Source organism: Cucurbita pepo, unplaced genomic scaffold (assembly GCF_057944985.1).
Source record: "Cucurbita pepo subsp. pepo isolate OVF unplaced genomic scaffold, ASM5794498v1 scafford_16, whole genome shotgun sequence".
Lineage (NCBI taxonomy): Eukaryota > Viridiplantae > Streptophyta > Magnoliopsida > Cucurbitales > Cucurbitaceae > Cucurbita > Cucurbita pepo.
The window spans coordinates 107,501-108,107 of record NW_028257921.1 but is presented as its reverse complement, the minus strand read 5'-3'; positions in this window follow the sequence as shown (position 1 = coordinate 108,107).

Genomic DNA, 607 nt, shown 5'->3' with positions numbered 1-607 from the left:
AGAAAAAATAGTTAAATTTGACGGGTGTCACTCTTTTCTTAGTTCCAAAAAAAAAAAAAAAGCATTAAAAATGAACATTCACTTTTCACGGGTATTGGGTTTGATGATATTTTTATAGTCCAAGGCTTTATACACGTTCTTACTTTCCACGGATGTTAGGTGTGATGAATTGTTGTAGGGGCTAACCTTCAAGGCTTTATACGTGTACTCACGTTTCATAGGCATTGGGTATGATGTTTTTTTTATGGAGGTAACATCCAACACTTTTGATATGCTGTTGGTAGGACATGTATCGCACATAGCATAGGATGGGGCTTGGCGTGTGCGAGGGGAGTGGGGGCGCGGGGGTGTGCGGGGGCGTGCGGGGTGAGCGCGCGGGGCAGTGCGGGGGCGTGCGGGGGTGCGCGGGGTGAGCGTGCGGGGGCGTGCGGGGTGAGCGCGCGGGGGTGTGCGAGGTGAGCGCGCGGGGGTGTGCGAGGGCGTGCGGGGTGAGTGCGCGGGGGCGTGCGGGGGTGTGCGGGGTGAGCGCGCGGGGCCGTGCGGGGTGAGCGCGCGGGGGCGTGCAGGGGTGCGCGGGGTGAGCGTGCGGGGGTGTGCGGGGTGAGCG